Raw genomic sequence first — 13,472 nt, forward strand, 5'->3', positions numbered from 1 at the left:
AGCAAAATTGAATTCATGATGATCACTCTTCATTTGTTCGTTTTAGTCTTAAAACTTTCATTGAAGTGGTTGCGTTATTTTGGTCAATTACGAATTCTTGATAAAACTAATTACCAAAACAATTTATCGCTTCAAGGTACTTAATTCATTTAAGTACATGAAAAATAATCCATTGTAAATAGATGTGTTAGTCAAGAATCAAAAAACTGTTTGATAATGAATAACTTTAATCTATACTCTTTACAAGAGATCCTTAGCAATGGTTCACATGAGATTTTGGAAGCAAATTCATATTTGTCTTTAGTTACGATGTTTTAATGGAGATTTGAATCAAAAACGAAATGATATCGTATATGAATTGTGGTAAAGAAATAGAACAATATGATAACGGAATAATGAAAACAAAATATTCATCGTTATAATAATACTTGTAGATAACAAGTAAAGCATTTACATAGTGACCTCTACCCAACTATGATAAATGATTCCAAGATCCAAATTCATATTAACTTGGGCACGGTAGGGCCGATTCATCCCTTATCAATATAACTCGGTGGATTAACGTTTAATCGATTCTACTTTTAGAACTCTTGGTCGATAATATTACATTAACAATTATCTTTAGCCCAAAACACATCCGACAAGGGCACGGTAGGGCCGATACATCCCTTATCAAAAACTTTTGTTGAGTTCAATCAAAATTTCGAATAAATGTGTCCATGATTCCAAATCCACATCAACTTGGGCACGGTAGAGCCGATTCATCCCTCATCAACATGAATTCGGTGGATAGACATTTATCACCCACTTCCCCTACGTAACAAGGTTTGTACCCCGGTAGGGCCGAGTGCACTCCCTCGCGAAATAGGTTTTCATGGTTTCTACTATTTGGTAAGGCTAAGTCTCAATTGTTTATTTTAGCGAGAGGTCATGTCAATTTATTATCTATCATGTTTTAAGTGAACTAAAGCGGTGAACTACGATAATTATAATTGACACGGTCGATAAACTCGATAAAATGACAATGCATGTTTTAGTTATGGCGATTTAGCGATGCATGTGACATAAATAAAATGCAAGCATAAAAATAAATAAATCCTAGTATGGCCTTTCCTAAAATAGAAAAACTATTTAACTATTACATATTCGGAAACCAACTCCATTGGTCCCTTGAACTTCGGTTGTGGCACGCATCTCGAGGTAACATCGTCTTTATGTATCGCCATTCTTGAAGAAATCCGTCTTTGGGAACTCCGGAATGAATAAAATTACATAATAAATTACATAATTTCCTATTATACATTTGTAACTAAAATAAAATAAATCTATTAAATTACAAAACGGTGATACGAGATCACAATAAAATTACAACCGAATCGATATTCCCATACATTTCGGGAAATACCGATTAAAAACTAAGGCCATACTAAGTAAAATTACATAATTCAAAATTACATAAAATAAAATTATGACAATCATAAAGAAAAATGCAGCATTATAATATGTATGAACATGCCCAATTTTATGCTAAATCGCCTTTAATTAGCCAATATCGTATATTACTCGGTTTTTACGGATTTGCGTGATTTCAACATTTTACAATCACTAAAATTACATAAATTCATATTTATGCATAAGTTAATTACCCTAACCTCTTAGGACTCAAAATATAGTCTTCACTAATAATTTGACCATAATTAACTCATATTTAGAAAATTGTTCATTAATGGACTAAAAAATACAAAAAATAAGCTATAAACTTCAAATAAATCACAAAATTTCAAATAAATTCAAAATTTGAAATTCAAACTCATGAACATTCTGGAAAAATACCATGACACTCATAATGTTCAAAAAAAAAAAAACTTAGGTTAAAAATTTCGAAATTTTCCGGAAAAACAATGTTGCGGTTTATCGGTTTTAACTAAAATAATCATAAAACATGGAAAAATTATATTCATTAACTTTTCAATTTTAGATCTGAAAAGGATAATAAAATGCAACATTAGACGTTTTTCCTAAGTCATAGATTATGTTTTATTAATTTTACACTAATAATGTCACTATTTATGCTATTTTTCTTCAAAAATCCATAAATCATGCAAAAAGACTTCTTTATAGCCAATTATTTTACACACATCTTGTAAAATTTCATGTGACAACATATTAATTTTCTATGACCAGATCCGAAATTTAACTCATATTAACCTATTTTTCACCTAAATCCAAATTTAATAATGAAAAAAAACCATTTTTCGAGCATAACAAGTCCAAAAATTATGAAAATTTACAGGTTATCTCAAAATAATATATATGACAACATATCCAAAAATCAATGGAAAATTTGAAGTATAGCTAATTTTAGACCAAAAATGACATTTTTACTCATAAAATCATATTTAAATGCCATTATTGTATAATATGAACAATAAAAATCCGTAAAATTAACCAAAATATCCTAATACATTTTAGGACCAGAAATATAAACATGCATGGATTAATTTCGTGATATCTCATAATAACACAAATTTTACAAGTTTTATATGTTATTCTTATAACTCGGAAAAACTTTTAACCGATTTGCATGCAAACAACCGTGGCTCTTGATACCGATTGAAGGAAATGTAGATCTTTATACATACTAACATACTCATATATATCTTAATTAATTTGTCATAAAATTAAATGTGGATTTTATGCATGCAAACTTTAATAAAAGAAGATAAGAAAACATTTTCTCACCATAATAATTTCGGTCATATTGGGCACCAACAAGATCTCCTTCTTGTTAGTTCTTGAGCTTTCCATTAATGGATGAACATACATGACCTCAAAATAGAAGCCCTCCAATTAGTTGCACCCAAAACTATCCCTTAATCCCACAAACTAACATGTACTAGATGTTTATATTGTGGTTTACCTTAAAATCTATTACTAATACTCATATACTACTTTTAGTATTATTAGTGTTTGATTTAAACAAATTAGATTCACAAAAATGAATTTTGTGAAGAACAAGAGAGAGAAGGAGGTTTTTTCATAAAAAGGTAAGAATGAATTTATTAGAGAAAATTCTCTCTAATTTTCTATATGGAAAACCGGTTGGGAGGACATAGGGTAGTCAAATTTTTCTTCCCAATTTGCTTTTTGTTCTTCACAAGAAAAGCTAGCTAGTAGTAGGTGTCATCATGATGTTTATTTTATTATTTAAATAACAAAAACCATCAACACCCACTCACTACATATAAAAACGGGTTTCCTTGTAATATTGAGTCCATTTTATTTTTGTCAATTGTACAATTGTATGTCATGTGACATGTGACATGTCTTATGTCTTGTTTTAATTTAAAATGCATATTTAACAAATTAAATATCATTTATAAATTAAATAAATCATATTTAACAAATTGACTAGTAATATAAAATTACTTTCTCATAAAATGGTCATTTAATTACTAGTTAGTATAATTCACAATATCTTGTAATTATAACTAACTTATCATTCTCATCTCGCGTGTTTCGCAAACACCGATTAATTTTAGTAATATAACTTCTTAAATTACTAAATGAAATCTCATTTAATCACATTATAATAAGATGTCATTATTCTCTCTCTTATAATAATTTGTTCAATTTTAAGGAATTAATTAATCAGACGGTATACAATTAATTAACCTTTTCAATTAAGGGAATCGTCCTTTAGGTGTGACCTCAAGGGATCAATTGATCACCACCGTCCGCACGACAATGAATCAAACTCTAGCCACCAATCATTACCGATATGTGTGGACCAGTTGACTATATATATATGTAATGTATCATCCCTTTTGTATTCTTGGTGTGAGATTTAATAATGATATTTAAATCATGTGATCGCACTATTGTTGAGGACACATTTCCCAACAATATCCACGACCTGGCACCGAATGTTTTAAACATTTAGGACTCCATTACGTTGTCACAAAAAGTTGTCCTATGAGTTATCATTATAATCTCGCATCTGTGATCGATCAGTCAACCGTTTGACTTATGGCTCGTTGAACCCACCATCAATCGACTGCACAATATAATACCCGGAGTTATCACTCACATTGGAGATTACGGACCAAAACAAATATAATGTAATTGATTCACTTTGTATGCGTTCAATGTCACAAGACAATCCACATGAAAAACAAATTATTATAATAAAACGATGAAGTTATAAATAGTATATGAAAAAGATAATGTATCAAATCCATAATCAAGTACTACAACTCAGGAACACGTTTAATTCCCATGGAAATGACGTGCCCTACATGCTTATCATAATTCAACGATTCAAAGAGTAGAATCGCTACAACACACTAAGAGTGAAGACGAACCGGATCGAGATCCGTTTGGAAGCCAAAGATCTGCAGAATCGGTTGCGCATAGCTTAGTATCTCCTCCATAAGCCAATACCCAATCCTTAGTCCTCCGTAGGTACATGGATTGTTTTGGTACCGAGTCGTCATACTCAATGCATATGCCACGTCTGGACGTGTGCATATCATGGCATACATGATTGATCCTATTGCAGATGCATAAGGAACACGACTCATGCGCTCAATCCCTTCAAAGCGCCGTGGGTGATCGATACTTGCTCAACCGCATCTCGGTCGTCATTGGAAGGTTCCCCTTCTTGGAGTTGGTCATGCTGAACTTCTCAAGAATCTTATCCAAATAAGACTCCTGACTAAGTGATAACGTCCGTCGTGATCTATCTCGGTAGATACGGATTCCCAAAATGCGCTGTGCCTCACCCAGATCTTTCATCTGGAAATGGTTCTTTAACCATCCTTTAACCGAAGATCGGAGAGGAATGTCATTCCCAATCAAGAGTATGTCATAGACATACAATATCAAGAATACAATCATGCTCCCACTCGACTTGATATATAAGCATGGTTCTTCGACCGATCGAGTGAAACCATACTCTTTTATCACCTGGTCGAAACGATGATTCCAACTCCGAGAAGCTTGCTTAAGTCCATAAATGGAACGCTTAAGCTTGCATACTTTCTTAGGATGTTCAGGATCTATGAAACCTTCGGGTTGCACCATGTACAACTCTTCCTCCAAATAACCGTTTAAGAAGGCGGTTTTCACATCCATTTGCCAAATTTCATAATCATGAAATGCGGCAATCGCTAAGATTATCCGAATGGAACGTAGCATGACTACAGGTGCAAAAATCTCATCATAATGCAATCCGTGCACTTGAGTGAAACCTTTGGCCACAAGTCGTGCCTTATAGGTATCTGGTTGCGCGTCTACAGAACGCTTTATCTTGTAAAGCCATTTGCACTGTAGAGGTTTTACCTTATTAGGTAAATCAACTAGATCCCACACGTCATTCTCATACATGGAGTCCATCTCGGATTGCATGGCTTCGAGCCATAGCTTTGAGTCAGAACAGGTCATAGCACCCTTATAGGTAACGGGTTCATTACTGTCTAGGAGTAAAACGTCATTCTCCTCGACCATACCAATGTATCTGTCCGGAGGATGGGAGACTCTACCCGACCTCCTAGGTTCCTCAGGAATATTAACCGTATCATCAGTTGGAGGAACATCTTCCTCCATCCATTCCTCGGTTGTTGGTTCTGGAATCTCTGACAGCTCGAAGGTTCTATTACTCGACTTGTTCTCGAGAAATTCTTTCTCTAAGAACGTCGCACTAGCCGCAACAAAAACTCGATGTTCGGCAGGCGAATAGAAGTAATGACAAAATGTTCCTTTTGGATAACCTATAAAGTATGTCTTGACCGATCGCGTGCCGAGCTTATCCTCGTGTCTCCATTTGACATAAGCCTCGCAGCCCCAAACCCGAATAAAGGACAAGTTGTGGACCGTTCCCTTCCACATTTCATATGGAGTCTTGTCAATGACTTTAGTCGGACTTGGTTAAGTATAAGAGCAAATGACAAAGAGAATAACCCCATAATGAATCAGGCACTACCGTGTGACTCATCATGGATCGAACCATATCAAGTAAGGTTCAATTTCTCCGTTCGGACACACCATTTAATTGAGGTGTTCCAGGTGGAGTTAACTGTAGTACGATTCCACAGTCTTTAAGGTGTTGATCAAACTCATTTGAAAGATATTCGCCACCCTGATCTGAATGGAGTGCTTTAACCTTTCTACCCAGTTGGTTCTGTACCCTGTTCTGGTATTCCTTGAATTTCTCAAAGGACTAACTTTTATGCTTCATTAAGTAGACATATCCGTATCTACTCAAATCGTCCGCGAAAGTGATAAAATATCTATAGCCATCTCTAGCGGTAATTGACATAGGTCCACAAACATCAGTATGTATGAGTCCTAATAGGTCACTAGCGCGCATTCCAACACCTTTGAAGGAAATTCGAGTCATATTGCCAATGAGACATGATTCACACGTGCCATATGTAGGAAATTCGAATGTGGGAATAGTCCCATTATCGACAAGTTTCTTCACGCGTTTCTCATTTATGTGTCCCATTCGACAATGCCATAGATAGGTTTGATCTTTGTCACCAACCTTTATTTTCTTATTATTCACGTGTAATACTTCCGTGGTTTGGTCTAAGATGTAAATTCCATTCATGGAAACTGCTTTGCCATAAATCATTTCATTAAAAGAGAAAATACAGCTATTATCCTTTATTGAAAATGCAAAACCGTGTTTAGCAAGTACGGAAACAGAAATAATGTTCTTAGACAAACTGGGTACATAGTAACCGTTATTTAAAAATAACTCAAAACCACTAGGGAGTTGGATTACATATGTTCCCTTCGAGACTGCAGCAACTTGTGCTCCATTCCCGACTCACAGGTCCACATCACCTTTTTCGAGAGGTATGATGTTCTTTAGGCCCTGCAAATGATTACGCAGATGAGAACCACAACCAGTATCAAGTACCCAAGTTCCGAAACTTGCATGGTTAATCTCAATCATATGAATATAAGATGACATACCAACAGGAACGACGCGGCCGCTTTGATGTCCTCACGGTAGACGGGGAGTTCCTCCTCCAATGTCCAGTCTTGTGACAATGGTGGCACTCAATGTCACCGCCCTTGCTCTTTGTCTTGCCCTGTGAGCCACTAGTCTCACCAGGCGCACTCTTACCGTTTCCTGGCTTCTGAAACTTTGGCTTACCTACAGCTAGGTCGCCATGAGCCTTGCCCTTACCTTTACCCTTGTTTGAAATCGTGAGAACATCCTGCTTCATGCTCCCACTCAATTTCATGTCCTTCTCGGTCTGTACGAGAAGAGAGTGTAGCTCATGAGGACTCTTTTTCAAGTCATTCATGTAGTAGTTCGCCCTGAAAAAGGCAAAACCATCGTGAAGAGAATGAAGTATTCGGTCAATGACAATGCTCTCACTGATTTTACAATTGAGTGCCTCCAGCTTCTCGACATTCTCAATCATGTGAAAAATGTGTGGGCTAACCGGTTGGCTCTTCTGGAGTTTCGCATCATAAAGCGACAGGTATGCTCATATGTAACGATTCTCGGTGCTTTTGAGAACTCGTTAGTGAGCGTGGTGAAAATCTTGTTTGCACCTTGGGCAATGAAGCGTCTCTGCAAATTGGTTTCCATTGCAAAGATGAGTACGTTCTTTATCGCACCCGCTTCCATAACGAAGTCACTATAAGCGAGTGACTCATTGACTCTTGCATTGGGGCCTGGGTTGACCGGTATTGGCTCAATTAAGTACTTGAGCTTACCGTCAGCAATGGCAAAGCATTCCGTAGTGCCGCCTCCCGATCCGCAAAGTTGGACCCATCGTTTTTCGCACGCGTGTGAACCGATTCATCTGGTCCATAAACATTTTAAGCCAGGACGCGCGATCAAGTGTGGCACTAGGCATTGGGATTGCGTTATTTCCAGCCATTTCGTTGTAATAAAGATTATGAAAATAAACGTGTTCTACATCATGCGAGAAGAAGAATAAAAATAATAAGCATGTGCATCGTTTATATTTTTAAGTCTAATGAACTACTTTCATAACGCGAAGACTCAAAACATTTATACAATTGACCTCCCTCAAGAATTATATAAATGATCCCAAGACTCAATTCTCTGTAAATTGATAAGCTAACCTTTTAGCTAATTCTACCGTTAGAATTCTTGGTCGATAAATTTTGTAAATTCTATCTATAGTCCATCATAATCACGAGAAACTCTTCGGACTATGATGTTGAGGTAAACTAAGTCAACACAACTACTTACCCAACGTAGAAGGGGTCATATTATGCCTACCGACGAAGAAGGGATTCATAGTTGTTTGCCCGTATAAAGACTAATCTCAATTTCCGTTTTAGAGGAAGATCCCATCAACTTTATTTTAATTCATTTTAAGTGAACTAATATCTAGCATGCGAGAATGAATAAATTAAGGTGATGGCTTAATAAGTCTGTGACATCTGTATGTCCATGAAAACTAACATACAACCTATATGAGTCAATTTTCATGCATTTTAATAGTAGGTGGTTTGGTTTTAGGCGGAATATGATGCATAAACTAACATGTGAATGAAAAACAATAGAATGAAAAACGTAAAAACAATAAAAGTCCTAGTGTGGCCTATCCTATCAAAATGAACATTAAATACAAGTTTGGAATCCATCCTTGGACCCGAGAAACTTGTCTTGATGTTCCATCTTGATCCATGTAGCGGGAGTGAGCTCCAATCTCCATCTTTAGTCTTCTTTGAAATTACAATAATTAAAATTACATAATAAACCTATTTATTACAATCTAATTTCGAAACCCAAAACTAAAAATAAAGGAGATTCGAGATCTCATAAATACATAAAAAATCATGTTTCCTTCATTACGAAAACATAATTTGACTAAGGCCACACTAAGTATTACAATTTACAACCGATTGCAAAAATAAATAAGTAAATAAAATTCATTCATTCGATTCATTCAACAAAATTAAAATGCATCAACTAAAAATAAATTAAACATACATGACACAATTCCTTAATTATGTTGATTAATTTATCCAAACCACCTATTTAAATCAAATTAAGTGACAATTCCTCAATTAATCACATTAATTTCAATCTTAATTCATATTAAACTTGTAATATGAATTTAATCCTATCATTATTTTAAACCGCTTATAAAATAATTAGGTATCTTTATATGTGAACCTTTTCACTACAAATAATCATACATTAAAATGTATAATTTTAATTATTGGCCAAAAACAACAAAAAAATTTTTTCCTTTAAAAATTTTTCTCGGCCAATAACCGAAAACCCAATAAAAAAAAAAACTTTTCTCTGTTTTACAGCTAAAACCGAATAAAAAAACAAATTTTTTTTTTTTTTGTATCTGCTGTACGTCAACAGTACAGAAACGAAAAAAAAATTCCACGGTTTAAAAAAAACAGGAACCCTAATGCCCCTTTTTTTTTCTTTTTGCGGCAAACATGCCCTAAACAAAAACATTAAGATGAACAAAAATCGTTTATAGATTCTATTAGAACGAGATTAGAAAATGGATTAATGAAACATGATTAACTGTATATGCCAAAACTATATAGCAAAAACAAATTTTTATATCATCAACAAGACGATTCCATTTACAGTTTAATTTAATCCGAATTAAATCAAAGCATCTACCAATTCTTCATATAATCATTCTAACTGATTAAAACAACAATATGAAAAATCAAAATGGAAATATCGCATCAAAAGAAGAACAAAAACACACCGCCAAAATTTTCATCTCAAAAAAATCCATACTAAGAAAAAAAAAAAAAAAATTTTCACGGCTGGAAAAAATTTTCGATCCTTCAAATTTTATTGTTTAAATTCAATTTTATGAAAACCATCAAAATAAAAATCGTGACTAAAGCTCTGATACCACTTGTGGGATTAATCTGTATGAATCCCTTTATATTCAAGGATTATAACGAATTTAATGACGATGATTGCTAGTCATAAAATTAAATTACATAAACAAAATAGAGAATGAAGAAATCAACCTGTAGTCCTTGCTAATTCGGCCTAAGAACAATATCGCAATGATATTCGCCTATTAGTTGCACCCAAGATGCTCCGAGAAATAACCCTCAAATTGCTAGAATGAGATCCCCAATTTTCTGTAAAATATTTAGTGTTTTGTGTGTGTAGATAGATGAGAGAAAATGCTGAAAAATTAGGTTATGAAATGATCTCCTTCTCACTTATTATATCCGAAATTAAGTGAGAATAAGGGGGAGATATTTCTTTTCCTATTTTTCGGCTACCCTAACCGAAATAAGAGATCTCTTTCTCTTATTTTCGGTTTTTTTATTTACCTACCAAAAATATTTTGGTAGTATACAAAAATGTATAAAATGTGTAAATTGTCATCTAGTGAGGATCGAACCCATGACCTCTTGGTTTGTGTACCCTCACTATTACCACTATGACACATTCAACTTGTTGATATTAAATATAACCGATTACATTTAATTACGAATTAACAGATTAATTCGTCCAAGCTAACATTACATACATTTAATTAAATATAACTTATTATATTCAATTTACGAATTGATGATTAATTGTCTCAACTATTATTATTTAATCTTCATTAAATAATTGTCTCATCAACACATTGACTAACTGTTTAGTCATATTAGGCATCAATGTGATCATATTTCTATAACCACATCTCTCAAACACATCCTATAGGTGTGACCTTTAGGGACCAGTTGATCACCGCCATCTGTATGATAATAACATCAAACTTTCTAGCAAGCCAACCGTTATTAGGTAAACGTTAATCAACTGATTAAATATACGAAGTATACCCTTGTGAACCTGTAAGAGATTTACAAATGTTATCACACTAATTTGTGGAGGACACAAGCTCCAACAGGAATTTGGTGTTTTCATTGTAATAGTTGGAATAAGGGGTACCACTTTTGTATGCTTGAAAAACATTCACTTGCTCATTTGTTCCACTACATTCACTTTGGTCATGTCCCAAAGTTCCACAATTCTCACATATCCCACTTGGGATTGATGAAGATGTCACCATGGCATTAACATGATGCTTTGGTGATTTTGAGGCTTCTTCAAGCTTAGCCATAGCCTTCTCAAACTTCAAGTTGATGGTATCAATATGAGCACTAAGTTGAGCACCCAATTGAGTAATAGAGTCCACTTCATGCTTTCCTCCTCTAGTAGCCTTGCGAGGTCTACTATATTGTGAATTATGGAGCGCCATTTCCTCAATCTTGTTCCAAGTTTTATTATCGTCAACTTCGGTGAACATACCATTTGATCCCATGTTGAGAATGTTTCTTGAGTCTTCATAAAGACCATTCCAAAATTGTTGTACCAAGAACCACTCGCTAAGTCCATGATGAGGACATGAGCGACAAATTCCTTTGAATCGCTCCCAAGCTTCATACAAAGATTCTTCGTCCCTTTGCATAAAACCCGTAATTTTAGCTCTTAGCATGTTAGTCTTTTCCGGAGGGTAGAATTTTTTGTAGAAACCTAGAGCCAACTTCTTCCAAGAGTCAATTCCAAGAGTAGCCTTATCAAGGCTTTTCAACCATTGTTTTGCGGTGCCAATTAGAGAAAAAGGAAATAAGACCCATCGAATTTGGTCTTGAGTCACTCCGGTTTGTGAAATCGCATCACAATAGTCACAAAAAGTTTCCATGTGGGAATGAGGGTCTTCACTAGGCATCCCCCCAAATTGGCTTCTTTCGACTAATTAGATAAATGCGTATTTTGCAATGAAATTTCCGGTTAAGTGTTGTGGTGTAGGAGTTCCATTGGGTAGGTTCTCCTCGGTTGGTACGGAATGTGATGAAAACTTAGGCATTGTGGTTTGATTTTGTAATTGATTTTGTGTTGGGTTCTCCTCACCTTCTCTTGCAAAAGGTTTGATGAACTCAATAGTGTTTGGTTGAATGTCTACAACCTCACCAATACCTCTAAAAGTATTTCTAGCAAGTCTTCTATTGGTTGTCAAAGTCCTTTCAATTTCGTGATCAATGGGTAACAAGTCACCTTATGATCTTCTAGACATGGAAAATATCAAACAACTCGAAAACAATTAGAACAAACCTTGAGGAGTTTTACTTCCCCAAGACAAAGAAAGACACAACTAATAACAATCAAAGAAAATTAAATCAAGTTAACACCGTCCCCGGCAACGGCGTCATTTTTGGTCGGTCCGCTTTGAGCTTAGATTTCGGTTACTTGTCGTTAGGAGTACCTAGACCAAAATAATATTTATAACTTCACAAACAACTCTACTACTAGTATAGAGGTAAGTAAAGGTCGGATCCCAAGGGACGGGTATTGATGTAGGATTTTCGATTGCAAGTAGTGGTGTCTAGAGGTGTCACAATTTGGGTTGAGATAAGAAGATCACTAAACTAAATAACAATAAAAGTAAACAAGCAAGATGAATAAAATGAGATGTAAACAATTGATTAAAAGCACTAGGGTGTCATGGGTTCATAGGGGATTCATGGGAATTGATCATACAAACATATTCTCAAATTATAAGCAAGCAATTATTGTTGTGATAGGATCGAGTTGGTTTATATCTTACAATCCTAGGAAGATTTGGGTCCCGGAGCCGAATCGATTAGATTGTACAACACCTACAAGTCGACTTAATCCTCCCTACTCAACTATATGCATGGTCTAATGAGACTCAAGTTGGTTTATGTCTTACAAGTCTCATTGAAAAGATAAGTGATGGGTAAAAAATGCAAGGATTCATAGGCTCGCATTTCATGAAACATAACATGTGCATAAGTTGGGATCACAACAAGCAAGCAAATAAATTATGAAAACATATTAAATTAAGCATGAATCATCCCCCATGTTGGTTTTCCCTAATTACCCATTAACCCTAGTTAAGGAAACTACTCACTCATTATCAAGTTTAACATGTTAACAAGGTTGTCAATCATATTAACAAAGCAAAACATGATGAATAAATGAAGATGATTAACAATAATTAAAAAGGGATTAAGAGAATTATACCTAATGATGATTCCAAAATAATAATGCAAAGAATAATAGAAGTACTTGATGATTTATGGAAGGTTGTCAATCTCCAATAAACCCAAATAATCGTCAATTACCCAAAATAAAACATGAACAATAGAGAAATTAAGGAAATGAGATTTGTATTAATATTTGATTAGAAGTTGATTACAAGATTAAAGAGAGATTAGAATAATATAAACTACACTAAAGATTGATAAGAAGAACATGATAATCTAATTAGACTAATGGGGTATTTATAGTGGGGATTAGGTGCACAAATTATGGTTACTAAGTCCAAAAATATGCGCATCTCGAATGAAGAAACAAGAGGACGTGTCTCTCTGGAAGACAATCCGAGCATCCAAGGGTCGGGACGGGCGGATTGGGGAGCTTCTGGACGAGCGGCCTGGTGGTTTGGACTAGCGTCCTG

At 34.7% G+C, this 13,472-nt stretch overlaps 1 non-coding gene across 1 annotated transcript; it reads left to right on the top strand.

Annotated features, from left to right (window-relative positions):
- Nucleotides 1-11,379: 11,379 nt before the first annotated feature.
- Nucleotides 11,380-11,486, top strand: LOC141654292 (small nucleolar RNA R71). The gene has a single exon (XR_012547853.1). It is a non-coding gene; the product is annotated as a small nucleolar RNA R71 (small nucleolar RNA).
- The last annotated feature ends 1,986 nt before the right edge of the window (nucleotides 11,487-13,472 follow it).

The sequence above is a fragment of the Silene latifolia genome, chromosome 4, assembly GCF_048544455.1.
Source record: "Silene latifolia isolate original U9 population chromosome 4, ASM4854445v1, whole genome shotgun sequence".
NCBI classification, from domain to species: Eukaryota; Viridiplantae; Streptophyta; class Magnoliopsida; order Caryophyllales; family Caryophyllaceae; genus Silene; species Silene latifolia.